Here is an 18,954-nt window from a genome sequence, read left to right as displayed (position 1 = left end):
TAATAGCAATCTGTTAAATATAATATGAAAATTGAAACTGGTGCACCAGCATTAGATTGAGTGCTGTGCACAACACTGACATGACTATAAAGACTCCCTAAGGTTAAATTGGGCTCCTGCACTGAAATTCTAATTAGAAATATGAGTGCTCCAACTCTGCGTAAGTGCATGTGTGTTTAATTATTTTCCCTTTTTACCTTACATCTTTCATTATTCCATAGTCCTTTTCTTCCTCCTTTCTTGCTGTTTTCAAGCAACCCAATCTCCTCACTTAATCTAAGTGTAGGACTTTTCTTTAAGTTGGCATTAATTGACAAGCAGTGTTTAATTATTATTTTTCATCTCTGAAGAGACCTGATATTAACTCACCAAGGGCCCTAGACAGCATCTTAGTCCCTTGACTCATGTGGCACAGCTCTGCCATCTTCTGACATACCTATTCTCTTGTCAGAAAGACAATTATATTCCTTAGTGAAATACCAACAATATTTTGTTCATACTTTCTCTCTGGGAATTTCTTACCAATTTAGTAGTACACACAACATTTTTAATGGAGGATACAGGGAGTTAGCTTGTACCTGAGAGATGTGTTTAAACTTGGTAGAACAGCTGTTTTCTTTATCACAATAAATGTCACTTCAGAAACCTTGGTTTCACAAATACCAATACAGTACCTAGGCTGTCATAAGAACATTCTGTTTAGTGTTACTGTCTGCCGCTACTTCTTTCTCTTAAAAGAGTATATTCATTTCTTAAATGATTCATGCCTAATATTCATTTGTTTTATTTTATTAAAGGAATATAGTGAAATAAATCTGATTTTTTTTGTGGAATGAATCCAGTGTAAATTCACTACCTGTAATAAAATTTATTCTATTCTAAAAGGTATGAATAATGGAGGAAAAGTTGCAGCAGTTAAATTCAATTTTGATAAATCAATATTCCCTACAATAACTGCTTAACATTTATAATTTTCCTCTCAAAGAATCAAATCTTATTCATTTAAAATCAGGACTCTCCCCAAGATTCTTAATGAAATTCGAGTGTGCACACACACATGTACAAAAACCTTTTCAAACAGTTCACAGCATGTACAGATTTATTAGTCAAAATCAGATGGTCAGTGTGAGTCATTGGGGTTCATAATGAAATACGAAAAAGTCAAAGATATGTGGATTAGTATTGAGATTCGTGTTCATCTGCATTGAAACTATACAGAAGTGCAAGTCTATTGAAGTGGACCAGATAAAAACATGTGCAAGAGTACTGGAATAACTTCAGTTTCCTTTCCTGGCCAAAGCTGAACTCTAAGGTCTAACAAATCCATTTAATTGCTGAATTGTATTCTGTCAGATGTATTCAACTTTGCTTTCTTCAGCATTGATGCACCCTGGGCTCATCCAGAACTTTTCTCTACCTGTAGGTTCTTTTTTTTGGAGATACCATTTCCTAGGACAGACCTCCAAATGGAACACATGTATAGCCTTTCTCTGTAGCTGTTTCTTGTCATTCCCAATAAAAGAGAAAAAAGACAAGACAGCCTCTTCAGCCGCAGGAAACTCATAACCCCAGCTATCCTTTGGTAAAAGGTCCCCCACTGCTTGTTCTTAACCTGTTCTTGGTCTATTCTGTAAGGGAGACCATGACATAGACAAATAAGAATCCAAAAGTATTCTGTTACTCCATTCAAAAATACATAAATACTAGACATCATCAAAAAGCTCTATTCTTAAACATTAACAAGAGATAACATTCGCTACCCTAAAAACACACTTACAACCCATAGAATACTTAGCTTGGGAGAGTCTAATTAATACGACATAAGACCCAACTACTGTCCTGGAAAAGTCCACAGGTATTTCATTTCAAAAGTTGCAGATGGAATACCAAATCAAAAACAGAATTTTACTTAAGCCTAGCTGTACGGAGGCCAGGTAGTCCGTAATGCCTGGAAGTAAATCCAGAAGCTTCCTTCATTGGTAGCATTTCAGTTTAAAATGTTAAAATCAGCTAGATTTACACTGGTTTGCCTAAACAGATGCAACAGATATATCCTTTTCTTCTATTATTTTCCAGGTATGACCATGAACTCCATATTCAGTGGGCTTGCGTGTAATTTTGTTGATGAAATCAGGAATTTGTTTAGGTTTGGGTCTTCCACATGCAAGTTCTCTGTGATATATGTAATTATTTTTAAAAGATATAGAGCAGACTGGTGGTAGATAATAATTCTTGGAACTTGACCCTGGTTACGTTTATTTTTAGAATCTGTGACCTTTTGAAATAATATTTTTATAAGTGCAATAAGATCTTCTAGTGTGTGAATTAATGTTGTACTGATGGAGCTGAGTTGATTGCACTCAGCCTTTAGCTTTATTCGCAGCAACACATTAGTTGTGAATTAGTGTGCAATAATTCATACCCTGTTGTGTCGTAGGTCTAAATATAACATTTGTTCAGGTTTAGAAATACAACATAATGGCACTAATATTTTCAAATCAAGAAGCCCCCCTTAGTATTTTCATTTCAAATATGTTGTTCTTGCTTCCATATGCTACAATAATAACAGTTTATTAAATAGTGTCATAGATTACAGACTAGTTTCTATGCGCATACTCACTCCTTCTGTACAGACACTTTCTATAACCAAGATGTTGGGATCCAGTGACGTGTAAGGAAATCTAAGGGTCTTGGGATCTAAGGGATCTAAGGTATTGAGACAAACATGCTGTAAGGTCAGTCTACCTATTATGCTTTATTTTTGCTTTAATTATGAATCAAAAGAAAAGAATAATAAAACCAAAATGATTTGGAAAAAAATATCTCCATTATTTTTTAAGACAGAGAATGTGATGGACAAGCAGGCTAAATATCAGTTACAAGGAATCTTTAGACATCTAAACCTAAAATTTAGATTTGTAGAATTCTCAAATAATCCTTAAAATCTTCATCATTAAGTGCTCTAGGCAAGCAGATGTGACAAGGAGACACTCAGAGTGGATTTTCTTATAGGTCTCGCTAAAATTCAGAGAAGGCAGACGTTTTTCATATCATTGTAGTACTGCCTTTTCTCTTAATGAAGATTTCATCACTCACACGAAATTAATGAGAACTGGCAACACTGAATTCTGCAGAATGGCATGGTGCTTAAGGCTGGGCCTAAAGGCTCTATTGAATTTAGTTCTGGCACACAGGCACTCTACAGCACTCTAGAGAAGTGAATCCTTGTGTCTCAGAGGCTGGCAGATGCCCTGTCCATTGGACTTTTTGGTGTTTGTTTGGTTTGGTTTGGTTTGGTTTGGTTTGGTTTGCTTTGCTTTGCTTTGCTTTGCTTTGCTTTGGTTTTGTATACTACAATTCTATTCAGATTGAAAGAATTAAGAAATTGGGAGCAGATAAAGAACCTATGTAGACAATGAAGAGAAGTCAGGAAATCAAGACGAGACATGCACATCATCTTGAAAACAGCATTCAAGAGCAAGCCTTGCAGTAACACAAGTGTAATGATCTAATTTGGTTTCTAAGGCCAATCCAGCAAGTAGGTTTAATAGGCAACAGGATTACATACAGTAAGCAGTACAGTAACTCTGATGATGACTCATTGGAAACATTACCTAAAGTTTCCTATGCATAACATTTCAGTACACAGTCCTTTTGGAAATGATTTAAAATGAAAAGTAATATTAGGCGATTCTATTTCTAGCACCTGTTCTCTACTAGTTCTAAGAATGTTCTTGCATCGATGCTGAGCAGCAGAACAGATGTAACAGACCAATCTGTCCTTACAGAAAAAGCTATGTAGGTCCTTAATCCAAAATCCTGTGAGTCCTTTTTGCAGTGCTTGGTCATATGATTTTTTCTATCCCGTGTTTCATAGCTACATGGTCTGAACAGCCATCACTGTTCATTTATTTTGTGGATTACTCTCCTATCAGAGGAGCAAACCTGATTCACAATAGCAAAACGCGGTTGCCCTTTTTCTAGTAGTAGAAGCAAGCCTTATGGATTGGGCTGCACTACAACAACACCATAGACTTTCCACATATGAATATACAAAAGAGTGAAAGTATTGCTGTCTTATAGGTGACCACAATCTGTGCTAATTTCAGCTAATTATCATAGGGAACAAAGATCAAAGAGGATACTGTAGTGTAAGCTCACAGTTTCAGTACATGCACTGTAAATTTTCGGAGAGTTGTTTTCTGTTAGCTAGATTGTGCTGATAGTCCTAGGTAGGGAAAAGTGATCACAGTTGGGCCCATGCATGCTACCTTATATTTGCATTTTGTTCTGTAATTATTCTGTCCAAAGCAAGGTTTGGTGCTTTTCTAATGTGTCACAACAAATTTATCTGATGTCAGCTTAATGGATAGGATAAGAACAAGAACACTTGCTAGAATTCTGAACTCTGCATTTCCCTTCCCCTTCCCCTTCCCCTTCCCCTTCCCCTTCCCCTTCCCCTTCCCCTTCCCCTTCCCCTTCCCCTATCCCTTCCCCTTCCCCTTTCCCTTCCCTTCCCCTCCCACTGCCCTCCCTTCCCCTCCCCTCCCCTCCCCTCCCCTCCCCTCCCCTCCCCTCCCCTCCCCTCCCCTCCCCTCCCCTCCCCTTCCCTTCCCTTCCCTTCCCTTCCCTTCCCTTCCCTTCCCTTCCCTTCCCTTCCCTTCCCTTCCCTTCCCTTCCCTTCCCTTCCCTTCCCTTCCCTTCCCTTCCCTTCCCTTCCCTTCCCTTCCCTTCCCTTCCCTTCCCTTCCCTTCCCTTCCCTTCCCTTCCCTTCCCTTCCCTTCCCTTCCCTTCCCTTCCCTTTTCTCCTTTCTCCTTCTTTCTCTTTCCACTTCCCCCTTTCCATTCCCTTCCCTCTTCCCTCCTCTGTTCCCTTCCCTTTTTATTTTTTTCCTTGAAGGTACTATCCAAAGCAGAATCTGATTATGCAGCTTGCTTTATTTCTGTGAATACCTGCTGTTGTAGCTCAAAGTAGAATTTATTAGTAGGGAGTTTAAAGGGTGCAAAGAGAGTTTTTGCAAATATATCACAGAGAAAGATGTATTAGAGATGGAAATCTTTCCCTAAATGAGGACAGGGTTGAAAACTGTCATCCTTTCAAGTGCTCTACTGGCTTTGATTGCAAGATCAGTGTCACCAAGGATTCACCAAGTCATTAAGATGCTGATGAAAGCAAGAGGTAGGAAAACTGGGCTGTGTAGATCAATAGTGAGGTACTAAGTAGTTAAGTGAATTTATAGCTATTATTTACTAGTTCTGTTGACTTCATGATTTATACTCTTTCAGATAAGTAACTACAGCAGGTAGAACCAGAACTGTCTGAAAAAAAAAAAAAAAAAGTCTTCAGAATGCATGGAAAAGAATAACTCCTCACCTGCATTTGGTCTCCATTAATCACCTTTGCAAATCTCTACTTTGAAGTGGATTTGTTGGAAACATTAATCCTGGCACTTACTTCCAAGAAATCCAACATCATGCTAATTTACAAGAAAAATCAAATAGTAAGAGAAAAATCATTCCACTGGTAATTGAGTTATGAGCAATGAAAAGAATGAATTTTCCCAAAGGAAATTCAAATTTGATTGCTTTTTTAGCTGAATAACAAAACCAATAAAGTAAGATATTGCTGCTGATTGCATTACTACAGCTATTATTGAATTATTAATTAGGTACTCAAAAATTTTGCATGAAAAATTATTGGCTAAATAACAACCCTTGTTACACAAAGTTCTGCAACCAAAACACATGAAAAGAAATTGGTTTTTGGTCTCATATTACCTAGTGGTGCTCCTGAAGAAGGATTTGCAGCATGCCATTGTATGTAGAGATGACACTGTGATTGCCAAGAGCATGGAAATGTTATAAATATGAATAAGAAAAAAAAAAATCAATCTAATAGGTAAAAAGCAATTTATTCATCTGGGGAGATTATTTCAAATAATATTGAATGTAAAGATCAAATAATTTTAACAGAAAGTCTAGTGTGAATTTTCAGTCAATACTATTTTATCTGGTGCATGCAAAACCTAGGAGGCAATAGCACTAATCAAGGAGCTAAATTCAGTAATGACACAAGGCAGATTACAGAGTACATTCTGTGCAGGTATCAATTCTATATTTAGAGCAGAGGTAGTAGGGTGATAGGCGCACTCTAAATGCTAATAAGAAAGGAAAGATTAGATAAGAGGAACAGACCTATTTAATTGGTTGCCATTATGGCGGATCACAGAAAGGTATCTTAATGGGTTTGCCCATCTAATTCATATTATTTGTGGAAGTACTTTTCACATGTGAACACAGAAAATAAGTATTGTTTTCTTCATTGAACAATATGCTAAGGGCACAATCTTCTTTTCGTTCCTTAAACAACAGTAATAAAAGCAACCCAATTGTCCTCAGGCCAGTTGCACTTTCCCAAAGTAGTGCATGGCTGTCCTCTGGGTTGTGGTATGTCTGGTGGGGGTGGTTCAAGGTTCAAAGAGAAGCTGCAGTAGAGCAGTGACTGATGGGGAAGAGCAGCCTACAATAATATTATCTGTTTTCAGACTGATTGGGGGATTCCTATTCATATAGGTAATAATATCTCGCAGACTTTGAAGAATGAGGTAGGATTGGATATTGTATGGGATGGGAGGGAAAGCATAAGGATGTAGTTTACAGGAGCAAGTTAATTCTATAGAATCTTAATAAGTTTCTTTTACTACTGTTCAAAAAGCTCTTACGAGTAGTTTTCAGTTGGCTTGTAGATAATTTGCTGCTGTTAAGGTTGTTGCTCTGCAAGCAGTAGGCCCAAAGAAAGCAATTCTCAGGAGCAGCATTATTCAAAATTTGTGCGCACATCCATATAGTGTAGTAGGCAGTGCTATCCTCTTTTAGCTGTGGGGAAGCAAAGAGGTAAGTTGTGATCTCCCTGAGATAATTGAAGGAGCTGAGATGATTAGAGCTGAGATGCAATTCCTTGCTCCAAGGCCTATATCCAGACCATGAGACCATTGCTGTTACATCTTTCTCTTTAACCTGCCAAACTGTGATAGTTCTCTTGGTACTTGTTTTGATACTAAACTGACACATTCAGATATCACTTCCTATGTGTGAATTCTTACTCAGTGTTTTGCGGTAATAGTGACAACATCAATATTTAAAAATAAACAAGTTGTTTAGTCTTATGTTTGTTAAATAAAGGCTTGTCCTAAAAAAAAAAAAAAAAAAAAGAAAAGAAAAAAAAAAAAGCTCTTCAAATTCATTACATTCTGTGAATGAATGTCTCGTTAAGTACAAAATGTCATTTAAATTGGAAAATGATTACCTCCCACATTGTTACAGCTACTGCTACAAACCAACCAATTTCAATAAATCTGAGTGCTCTCATCCTACAACAATATCTGTTTTTCTCTTGCTGCATTGCTCATCGCTCACAATCTCTTGTCCCATTCTAGCATGCATTGTGGCAGCCCAGGAATATTTAAGGTTGAAATATAGCCCAGAGGAAATATAACTGTGTTGAAGTGGGCTTTCTTATGTGAGTGACATTAAAAAAAATAATAATAATAATATTTTCTCTCCCAGCTGTGCTGAGTCTTGTAAGGATGGAGTTAACTTTCTTCATAGCAGCCTATATGGCATGGTGTTTTGCATTTGTATTTAAAACAGTGCTAATAACACACTGATATTTTGTCTGCCCACCACAGCAAGTAGGCTCAGTGTGGGCAAGAAGTTGGGAGGGGACACAGCCAGGACATCTGACCCAAACTGGCCAGAGAGATATTCCATACCATATAACTTCATGCTCAGCAATAAAAATTGGGGTAAAGGAAGAAGTGTATGCATTTGTTCTCTAAGGAGACCATTGCTCAGAGACCAGCTGTGCATCAGTCTTCTTGTGGGAGGTGCTGAGTGATTGCCTTTGCAACAGTTGATCTTTTTCTTTCACTTAAATTTTCACTCATTAAACTGTCTTTGTCTCAGCCTACAGCGTTTTCTCACTTCTCTTGCTGTTCTCTCCCCCATCCTGCAGGAGGTTGGAGTGAGCAGCTGTGTGGGTGCTTAGCTGCTGGCTGGGGTCAACCCACCACTACTGATGACATTTCCTTTGGTTCATGCAGCAGGGGCTGATATTTTAACCCATCAGGGTGGTTTGGATGAGAGCAGGTAGAACAGCCTTAAATCTCTGTCACTAGAAACAAACACTTTGTAGTTAAGTGTAGCTGAGCTCTTAGACTTTCCAATGTATGGTAACAAATAACAAAATTGGGGTACTGCATGAAGATTTTGTAGGTCTATAAAAATAAAAAACTTTCTTTTCTCTGAAATAAAATTTTATTTTTCCTCCAAAGACTAAGGAGGATGTTCTTTAACTATGAAATGTGATTAGTATACTTGAGATCTACCTCATGTTCAGTGAACTCTGGTTCACAAGGCAATGTCTAGGTGAAAAATAGCACTGTTTAAAGAGAAGAGGGTAATATTGGTCAAGAGCACTGTCTAACCCCTAATTCCATATAAGTAGTAAAATAGCTTTAGAATTTGAATTACAAATATAGGGGAAAAGTGGGTACATGCTCAAACAAAGCTAGTTGTGCCCACAACCATGGTAATTACATGGCTTATTTGAGACTTCTCTATCTTGGATTATGAATGGAATTTTGAAGCCCTCAGGAGTATTTTCAGGACAGAAGGGCTTTGGGTAGCATCAGAAATGTGCAGTAGGCACAGCTGCAGACCCCAAAGTCAATTAAGTGACAACAGCATAGAGTGAGAATAATGAATATGGGAGATTGGGGGAAAAAAAATAAAATTGAAAAAGCCTGATAAGCACTAAGTAGATTTGAGTAGCCATAAAAAGTACATATAAACATTTCAAATTCAATAAAAATAATGCACACAGTTTATTATTATGCCATTTATAATTGTATAGTGTAGAAAATGTTTACTTTCTAATATTTTCTTAGGCAGTACTGCTTTGGTTTAGTTCTTATTTTAACGATTATAGTGCTGAACCATCTAGGAGATACCACATGGGTATTAATACTGGATGAATGTAGTCCTGTATCTGTACATAGCAAATTCCAGGTACAAGGTGTTACTATACACAAATAATCAACGTGTTTCTTGAGTTGTATTTCCCCTGTATTTTATGGCTCTACTTTTATCGCTCTATATCCTTAATTTTTAAGGTAAAATATCACATTTCATTTCTATTAGTGGAGATTTCATGTATATATCAGTACTTATTTTTTCCTAAAATATGCCAGTAGTATGCAGATATGTGATTCTTGCTCCAATAAAAATATTATCTATTTTGTAGCACAGAAATATTTTTTGTTTTCCCTGAGTTTTTCCAGCCACCACTTTTTTTTTTTGGTAAAGATCTCATCTTTAAAATTGATCCTCATTTCTCCTCATTTGTGCTGATTTCTAGCAGATGGGTATGAAAGAAACTTGAAAGGCTCATATTCATATCCATTACCATTCACTTGCTTAAGGTCTAAAATGTTGCTTCCAGTGCATAAGATTACTGAGATTTTTTTTTTTTTCTCTGGAGATGAGAGCACAATATGGCAAAAAATATCCAGAAGAAAGAATTTCTTTCACTGTTGAAAGTGATATATAGCTTAGTAAACATTTGCAAGTAAAAGTATCTCTTGAGGCTCAGTGCATGTCAGTGAACAGCTCAGTCATTTCTGCTGTATTGTTTTTTTACACGAGTAACCACAGTCCAAAGCAATTTCCGTATGACTTAGGATCTGAGGTCACAGTTCTTTGCAGCCTTGCCAGCTTTATTCAATGAGTGGGATGATTTCTGGCAGTTAAATTTAAGCTCAAATGTCAATTAAAGGACACCAGAGGAAGTCTGTGAATGAACTAGATCCATATTTTACTGAGGATAAGTCAAGTAGGCCCACTTATATTGTGACTATCCAGTCTCATACAACACAGCAAGTATAGTATTTTTCAATAGAAATTTGACTTTACTTGATAGAAAGTGACAAAATACAAAAAAAAGTTGTTTTTTTTCAGGATATATTCAAGTTCAGTTATTCATCATTATTATGCATGATCAGAATGGGTGTAATGCAATTGCCAGCTATCAGAAAAATTGTCAAATCTACATAGCAAATTTTTAACTGCTTAAAAATAAAATAGACTGATTTGCCTCTCTACAGAGCAATCCACAATGCTCTGCAAATCACAGATGCCACCATTGTCATGCAATATAAATCTACCTACTCTATTTCTGTTTGTTCTTACAAGCCCACTGTTTTTATAACTCAGAATATCCACACCCACACACAAGAAAGGTACCAAAAAAAAAAAAAAGAAACTATTCAGTGCTTCTAAAAATATACTAAATTTGTAAAAAGAGCGTCAATTTCCTTAAGCAATAGCAAGGTCATATTTTTTTTTTAAATATTTTTATTGATGTCCCAATTCTGTAATTGTTTGATTTAATATAATTAGTCTGGATTATTTTCAAAGAGATTGGTTTTGGGGATAGGTCTTTAAAAAAAAAAAATTAAAGTACCCATTTAGCTGGTTCAACTTGAAATGTGCTTTTAGTAATATGCTGTTTTGGAAATGTTGAAAGACCATTGTTTAAAAACTGAACCCAACCTTTAACTGTCAGCTGTGTGTGTATTTTTTGTATCAAAAGTTCATAGAGCGTTTTCTCCTTATGAAACTGTGCCTTTGATCTTCTCTTAACATCTGGAGATTTTTCATGCTTCATACCCAAAGAGGATGGGGAGAGGGAAGGAAGATGAGGCATGATAAGGCCCCCAGGATCTGAGTGGTTCTTTTCTGCTTATCACAGGACCGTACAGTTGACTAGGACAGCATCAGGAGATTGACTCGGAAAGAAAGCTATCAAAATAACTGACCAGTATTCAGAGAACTGGTGAAACTAGAGTAAGGCAACCATATGGAAATGTCATGGGACTGCGTGTCCCAAAAGACTTCCATCTCTTCCTCCTGTTCCTCCCCAGCTCACAGTCAGCTGGTGTGGTCACAGTGCAGTGGTGTGGTCTTGGAACACCAGTGAACAAAGTATAATAGAGTTGTGAGAAGCCTTACTGCAGACTTCTCCTCCCACTGTGCATGAGAGCTACCTTTAAGCTGAGGGCTTCACCCTTGTACCTTGCTCAGATATATTGCAGGTAAGCCTGCACCCCATTGTGTACTAATTTGCTTGTCTTCCAGGTTTGACCTCAGCCCCACCTCATCATTAGAGGTGCATCTGGCAGTCACTCAGATGTTACCTGACCCTGATTAACATCACCAGACCTCCTCTGCTCTTTTTGCTCAGGTACTGGGGAGCTGCAGCCCTTGTGGAGGAGGTCATGGCCCTGCACCTGCAGGGCTGTCAAGCCCAGCTCTCAGCTTACCTTGCCTTGTAGAGCAGCCTGCTGTTCCATCCATGATGCTGGTCTCTTCTCCTTGGGAACCAAGGACAGGAGACAATGGAACAGCACAAAGCTGCATCACAAGACATTCAGAAGGGACATTAGGAACAATTTCTTTACTGTCAGGGTGGTCAAACACTGGAACAGGCTTCCTAGAGAGGTGGTTGATGCCCCATGCCTGTCCATCTTTACGAGACATTTGGACTATGCTCTCATTAATAGGCTTTATCTTTTGGTTAGCCCTGAAGAGGTCAGGTGGTTGGACTAGCAAATCTTTGAAGGTCCCCTCTAGCTGAACTATTCTGTTCCAATAACAAAGTGACACTCTTAATGTCATTAAAGGAAGCTGTCTCAGTAAAATATATACAGGAGACATTGTAACCCAGAAAATGTTTCATCAGATCACCCTGAACTATCTTTATTCATATTACAATATAATACATAGTTATTTCCATTGTTATTTCAATTATTTTCAATTTCAAAAAGTGAAATATATAAATATTTCACAGTATGATATTATTCTATTCTATTCTGTTCTGTTCTGTTCTGTTCTGTTCTAAGGCTAATGCTATGGGCAGAGAATAAAGTCTATGTAGAGTTTGTAACTACAGTTTTGTCTATTTCATCATGTTTAAGCCTGTAGTTCAAGAGCTCTGTATTGTTATGTTTATGTATGTTTTACAGACAGACCAAAGTTTGCTCTGCTTTAGCATGAGCCTGCATGGCTTAGCTTGGTACAGTGCTGAAGAAAATACACTTTGATTTCAACGTGATCTTATTGGCTTAAACACAAGGCGGACTTGACATGGCTGTATAGCTTTTGCCAGCAATAACAACTCATATCTGGTTAGAGTACTGAGGATGCAGTAAGCTCTGGTGTGCTGGTGAAGCCCCCGTGTGTAAATAAATATATATTGTTTATGGCTTGGACTTTCTCTTATGGCCTGTTTGATAGGAGACTACCCATTCCAAGCAGATGCTGATCAAGCTTCTGTTATTATTTAGCATCAGTCTCCTTTCTGAAGATTCCATTAGCACGCAATGTTAATGAAGTTGCATGAAGTAGCCAGGAAAGCCCATGTCAGAGAGCAGCAAGAGCAGGCTGCCCAGCATATGCATCAGAGCCAGGAGCTGAACATGATAACAAGGCAGACACAGGTCTCACCTACAGGGTTGTCTTAGTACCCAAATAGAGAGAGCAGAGCAGGTCCAGTGACTGTAATCAGTTGCAGCCAAGAGTCCAAATCACCAGTCAAGTCCCTGATGATGAGGCAGATTCAGGGTCAAACTTAGAAAGCTGCATGAGCAAGTCAGGGACATGGTAAGGTCCAAAGACAGTGACTCGAATCAGACACAGGGTTAGTGACTCCAAGCAAGTCTGAAGAGACCGGAGGTCAAGCCGGGAAGCTAGACCAGAGGTCAGGGTTAAGGTTTGGATGAATGGGGTACATGGCTAGGCTTAGGCATGGCTACAGCCCCACTGAGTGTAGCTCAAGCAGGAATCAACAGTGAGAGCCTCAGGTTAAATCAGAGGGCCCTGCTGAGGCTTCTTCTGGGCAGAGGCTCAGCAGAGGCTCCTTCCAGTTATTTCTTCATAACATCTTACATCGACAAGCTGGCCTTAAATGCAGGTGGATTAACCCTTGAAGGCATGTACTCAGGGCCCTAACAGTTGGTAGGAGATATTACAATTCATCTCCAAGGTAATAATCCTTTTCTACATTTTTTTGTAGAAATCCTGTTTTTTAAGTTACCAATCTAGCTATAAAAAATCTACATGAAGACCATAGCTAACATGAGTAAAGCTCACTTCTGCAGAAGTTTTCTCAGAAACATTACAAAACCGTGAAAACAGAAGTTACATTTTAATCTGGGTTGATACTTCTTTAGAAAAGACATTTTTAAGGAATTATTTTCTTGGTTTTCCTTTTGTGGTAGAGGTATAATTAATCTGCCAACAAGCAGAGTGAGAAAAAAAAAGCTACTCTATGCATTTTTTTTAAATTTAAAAATTCCTTTTTACAAGTTTTTGTTTCTCATTTTCTGGTTGTCTTTATAATTGTCCCTCTGCCTTCTTTCTATTCTGGATGGGTATATACTTATGTATTTAACTTTGATTTAATTATTTTTTCCTGTATGCACTTGGACTGTCTGAGCAAATTTGTGCTGGTATACATACTTTAAGTGTTGATATTGCATCAGATACCGATTCCCTCAAAACAGACTGATGGTCCATCTGGTTCGGTATCCTGTTTCCTGTAATGGCTAGTAACAGATGCTTGACAGGAGATTGCAAGAAATCCCATACAGCCCAATTTTGATACATTTATTCATTAGGGTATTATTTTCTGAGTTGAAAGTGGGCTAATGCTTTGCAGAGTTAATATGCTTTTATTTTTAAAAAAAGTTATCTTACCACATAGCAATGATTGGTCTTTATTCAAATGTATATTCAGTCCTTTCAAATATATAATCAGACCTTTTTTTTAAATTATACTGAGTGCTCACAGTCACTTCTGTTATGTCCAGTCAAAATTTAAAGTGGAAATATTCAGTCTTCTGGCTTTCAAACTATTTACCCCGGCCATTAGTAGATCAAATTCATTTTTACAGCACATGTTTAATAGAGAATAATCATACAAACTGATAGATAATACATTCAAGATTAAATAAGCGTATTTGTGCAAATTGAACAATAGCTAACATCTGGAACACCTGGAATTTATTGAACTCAGAGATCTGTTATTAGGGAATGATTAGTTATCTTTCCTCTACACACAACCAGCAATAGTACTAATATCACTAAAAGATGTAGATGAGTCATTTTCTCCATCATGATTTCTTAGTACTGCTAAATTATCACATTCTAGTCATTCCGTGAACAATACAAGTAAGCAGCTAGTATTGGATATAGTATTCCAGATGCCCAATAATTTCTTTTATGCAGAGATTTTTCTTTATTTTCACATCCCTGTGCTATACAAAAACCTCCAGGTCAATGCATCTGCAGCAGTGTGCACATTATAGTTGCCAAGTAATGTGAATGCTGAACAGATGGCTTTGTGCAGGCCAATGCTATTTCTTGCCCCTGTCTGCAGATCTGTTTCAAAGCAAGAAGAACTGAGACTAATCTCTTCTATTAGCATTTCTTTGTGTTTGTTTGTTTGTTTGTTTTGTTTTGTGTGTGTTTGTGATTATATTAGATTTGGAACTTTTAATTATTTTGTGGGGCTTGAAGGGTTCCTTTTCATGGAAAGTTCCCAGAAGTAGGTCAGTTATCACATGTGGTAACAGCTTAAAAGAGGGCACAAAGATGAGTTACAGTAGATGTTTAGGAAATTAAGCTGGAAGCAGTCACAAAGTGTATGGGTTTTTTGGCACTCTAAAGCCCTCTAAAATACAAAGACTAGGAAAAAAGACCTTTTGGTACTGACACTTGCCAATCTTTCTTAGTCTAACAGTATATAAAAAACAGAATACGTTTACAATTACACAAAACATATTTCAAAACGTATCTTTTGATACTTAAGTCAACTTTCCATCCTGTATTATCTTATAAATGAATACCCCTTCATTTTAAACTAATAACCATATTAAAATGTATGAAGATTCAAATTCAAGCAGTCAAAACTTTCAATATGGCTGGTTCAAGGTGCCTGCAAAAAAATAATTCTTTACCATCATTCCCTTTGCATGCCTTGCATTGTAGTACTTTGCTTAATTAAAGCATCACAGACACTGTTTTTCACAGGACCCCCTGCCACATTCCCTGCAGAGGATGGACAATGCTTTCTTAATGAGCATTTATTCAGAGTTTTGTTTCTGCTCATTGTTCAATGTGTGGTCCTATGCCTTTTTTGCTGTGCATTATTCAAACTTTACTTAGAAGACAGAATTCTTTAACATCCTTTCTGTGGCATTCATTACTATGCTATTTGATTATTTCATGCAACAGTTAATTTATATTCCTTTTGTCCTTATGACAATGAGGATAGGCTCTTCATTTTACAGGTGGGAAGTTGATACAGGCAGACAGCAAAGGGAAATTTATGTTTTAAACTAAAAGTCCCAAATATGAGAAACCCATCTTCAGTTCTGTTACGTAGAACAACTTATATGGTATGGTGCAATTGTTGCTATTGCAAATTTGAGCACTTACCATTCAAGCAAATCAGACCTCCAGGAATCAAACTGAATCTCCAATCTGAGATCTGCAAAGATCTGGGCTTCTTAAGCCATTGAAGTAACTGACTGAAATAGCAAACTGTCATACTCTGTAAGGATTGAGAGCATGCAAGACATAGTTAAGAATTTTGTTAGCATGTCCTAGCAGAAGAATACTGGATTTCATTGCAGATGCTGAAAATTGTATTTGCTTTATATTTCTGCCCATATTGTACAGACCTCACTCCTGCCCCATTCTCCACTTCCTATGTCAGTATATTCTATATATTATAATAATTATTATTATACAGTACTGTACTATATTATTCTTTATCTTTGGTTCACTACCTGAAGAGTATAATTCTCTTTAGTCACATTCATTTCCCTCAGGTACTTTAAGCCTATTGAGCACCAACTTCCCAAATTTCTTATCAAGTAGTTTGTCTAGTATTTCTCTCTCAGTATTTCTTATCTGTGTAGTTTAGGTAATTCACTGAAGTACAAATAAAATAATGTCTATATTGTATCAAAATTTAACCCCATTCCTCCAATTAGTAATATCGTCTGCAGCAAAAATTCTACAGCATATCCCCAGTCTGCTGCAAGTTCAGTGAAGTTCAGTTGTGAAATACTAGAAATTTAGTTCTAATAACATTCCAGTCAACATGCAAGTTTTTTTAGGTCTTATATAACATTGTCAAATTTGGGCAGATTTTGTAGGGGCAGCAGAAGGAGCATTACTCAACAAATGCCATCTTCTAAATGAGGAGCTCTAAAATACAAAAGCTGCATATAACAGAAGTGGATTTTTTAACCTTTTTCTTACAAAATGCTCTACTGTTCTGGCTGAAACTTAAAAAATAAAACAAAACAAAATATCCCAAGACAGACAACATGTAAAATTTTAGCTCAAATATGTAAACAGTTTCAGAGGGATTAGGCATGGAGAAATGTTATTATAATATGAAATTTGAATGAATATTATCAATAATTAAATAATTTTGCTTGGAAGGGACATCAGGATGTTGTCTAGGTCAATCCCATGTTTCAGGCTGTGCTCTGGGTAGCTTGTTCTAATGTTTGACCACCTCTCCAAGCTGAATGACATAGGCCTCTCAGCCTCTACTCATCAGTCAAGTTCTGCATCCCTCCTGTCACTTTGGTGGCCCTCCACTGGTTTCATTTCAGTATGTGACTGTCTTTGTTGTACTGCAGAACCCTAAGCTAGGCACGGTATTCCAGACACAGTTGCATAGGAGCTGAACAGAGAGGAATAATTATTTCCTTAACCTGCTGCGTGCACTCCATCTGATGCAGCCCAGTCTGTGGTTGCCAGAAGGGATGTTGTTGTCTCACGTTCAATTTATTGTCTACTCTAGGACACAGATTTTTTTCTGTAACATTGTCTTTTATCCATTCAGCCACTGCCTTTATAGTTTCATGACATTATTTCATCTCAGACATAGGACATTGCATTTGCAAGTGTTAAACTTCAGGATTTTCCTGACAGACTACTCCTCTGGCCTTTCAAGCACTCTCTGAGTAACAGCCTGCTTTCCAACATATCTATTACTCCCACCAGCTTGGTGAGCATGTGTTCTGTCTTCTTATCCAGACCATTAATAAAGACACTAAAAGGTACTTTCGCTGATACCGATCCTTGAGGGATACTGCAGTTATCCAGCCATCACCTGGGCTTCTTCCTGACAATCTAAGCCCTCAAAGCCTGAAGGTCCAACCATTTTTCCATAGTATGAAACATCCCACTTCTGTCTGTGGCTGTTATATAAGGTAATGAAGGAAAGAAGCAGAAATATGAGTGATCAGATGTTAGAACCTGGGCTAAGATTAGCTAATGAGCCAATCCCTTACAGCCAAGGAGCATGACAAGAACTAAATGTTAGTTTAACTGAGAACTTAACTAAATACTTGACTGTGATTGTTGTCCTTCAGACTGTCCTTTGCAGTTGTATTTGTGTCATTCACCAGCAATCCTCTTGGCAAGGACTAAAAAATTCATTAATTCTGACTGTGCCCTTGGCCTTGGCTTTTGACAAGACATCTTCACTTACTTTTGAAGAACCACACAACTGTGGAATCTTCAGTTTTTTCAAGAAGTTGTTAAGACTTGTATCAGATGTCCTTCAGAATTCTTGCACAGCATAATCCTTTCATGACTTACTTGAACAGCCAGTTTATGAACAAATCTGCCACATAGTACACAGTTTCAATGTTATCTTTCTAGTGTCTACTTGGCAGTTATGACTCATTGATGACAGTGACCTCAGACATAGAATAATCTATCTGCACACCTTGATGAGTTAACTGCTCTTATAAAAATCCATTTTTGTCATATAATATTGCTGTTTGGTGTTTTGTTTACCCCAGATGTTTTAAAGATTTTAAGTAAGCTTATCCTTAGGTCAAAATACGGTCTGGTGTAAAGCTCTCTTGTGTAAACCATGGTAATACAGAAGACTTCATTAATCCAAAGCAGAACACAAACACTTCGGCCCTTGATTGTACTTCCTGCTGGTTCATGCTGCATAAGCAAGTGGGAGTCCTGAACATCCCAATATATGAACAGCCTACATGTCACATACATGATGCTTTAACTCTGGTAGGAACCTGTTCATATCACTATCCTTGCAGTCAGTAGATGTTACAATTGCTATTATACACATGACATCACATACCAGTAGAGCAAAGACTTATCATTTTCATCCATTCTTCCTTGTAGTTTAGTGTGCTGGTTAATTAATGTGCTTGTAAGTGTTGTATATATATGGAATTATGGTACTAAGAAACATTCTACCTGTTTAGTAAAGATTACTGACAACTCTATGTCCTTGGTAGGATCCACATCTTGCTCTCCTCTCTTATTTTTCTTAAATCTATTCATTTGGTTTAACAGAGATCAGATTGTGAACAGTAACTGTCATTAGTTCACTTTAAAATTGTCTAATATAATAACATAGCTCTGGCAAAATTTTGTATCTTTTTAAACTGTGTGCTGATTTAGTCTTTGCAGGTTTATTGAAAAGACATGTACTCCTCTGTCAGTAAATGCAGGCTAGACTGAGCCATCAGAACATTTCTGGAAAAGGATAGTTGCTAACAATGCTAACCTCAAATCCCAAAACTCTGAGCTAATATCCTTGTTCTAGTATGGACTTTTGCTGTGATCTTGGACAGACAGGTTTTTATTGAAGATGAATAGACTTGTTCTAAAGTTAGGAATTACTACAAGGTGGTAGGAGCTTGTCTTTTTTCAGTCAGTCCTACTGTGCACACCTTGCTACTGTCCATACTGGGTATTCAGGAAAAAGGATAATGATGAAAGTGATAATTCTAATTTGGATAACCAATAAGGCTTCAGAATAAATTTGGT

At 37.4% G+C, this 18,954-nt stretch overlaps 1 protein-coding gene across 6 annotated transcripts in view; it reads left to right on the top strand.

The window, feature by feature from the left end:
• The window catches only part of G2E3 (G2/M-phase specific E3 ubiquitin protein ligase), a 243,817-nt gene that overhangs the window by 122,235 nt on the left and 102,628 nt on the right, over positions 1–18,954 (top strand). Inside the window, exon 1 of one of the 6 annotated variants that reach the window (XM_066997266.1) lies at positions 11,138–11,153. The exons of the other annotated variants lie outside the window; for them this stretch is intronic. The gene's annotated coding sequence lies outside the window, so the exon portion shown is untranslated. Of the gene's footprint in view, positions 1–11,137; positions 11,154–18,954 lie in introns of those variants that run through there. 6 annotated transcript variants of the gene reach the window in all.

This window comes from Anser cygnoides, chromosome 5, assembly GCF_040182565.1.
Source record: "Anser cygnoides isolate HZ-2024a breed goose chromosome 5, Taihu_goose_T2T_genome, whole genome shotgun sequence".
NCBI classification, from domain to species: domain Eukaryota; kingdom Metazoa; phylum Chordata; class Aves; order Anseriformes; family Anatidae; genus Anser; species Anser cygnoides.
The sequence above is the reverse complement of the archived record's forward strand: the minus strand, read 5'-3'. Positions and strand labels throughout refer to the sequence as shown.